We start from the raw sequence: 767 nt of genomic DNA, 5'->3' as shown, positions 1-767 counted from the left end.
ATACAGATAGACAGCGTAACAGGACTGCTGCTACAAAGAGATGACAGGCAGTGAGGGAGAGAAAACCAATGATGAGTATACTACGAAGACCGAAGTATGAGCGCCTGGTACTAATTCTGTGATGGAGAGCTTGTGTTTGAAGAGATGAGGAGAACATAAGGTTGTTGTATGCATTCTTCGGGAAGCTTTTTACAATGGACTAGAACACAGCTATGCTTAGGAAACTAACCCTGTGCAGTGTCAGTGTGGCTGGGCCTATTGTCTCTTAGCACAAAAATACATTTCAGTAGGAGCTGTTTGCACTGGACTTATCTTACACAGTCATGAACACTGGAGAAACTCTGAAGACCACCATGGATTTGAATGGAGATGATCAATAAAGAAACTTTCAGAACAGTTGGAAGATATGGGGTGTTTGTAAAAAATGTACACCTAATATGTTGGGGTTTTTTCCAGTGGTTGTGTTCTAGAGTAGATTGCTGGGTAGCAAACCTGTAGTTTCAGGCTCTTAACAGTGGTCCTGAAGAGGAAAAAGAATGTCTGGGCATGTAAAAGTTCCTATGAGGCATGAAATAGGAACAGATGTTGGAAGTGCAGCCCATACAGAAGAGCAAGCAGAGGACTAGTTTTGTTTGTATTGCAGAAAATGGCACAGCAATAAACAGGCTGAAGTGCTGAAGAAACTAGAAATGTTATATAAAATATGGAATGTATTTTCTATCCAGTTCTTTTCTGAAATAGAGAGAGGACAGATAACTCTATTCCTG

The sequence above is a fragment of the Buceros rhinoceros genome, unplaced genomic scaffold (assembly GCF_000710305.1).
Source record: "Buceros rhinoceros silvestris isolate BGI_N320 unplaced genomic scaffold, ASM71030v1 scaffold13933, whole genome shotgun sequence".
In the NCBI taxonomy this organism is placed as follows: Eukaryota; Metazoa; Chordata; class Aves; order Bucerotiformes; family Bucerotidae; genus Buceros; species Buceros rhinoceros.
The sequence above is the reverse complement of the archived record's forward strand: the minus strand, read 5'-3'. Positions refer to the sequence as shown.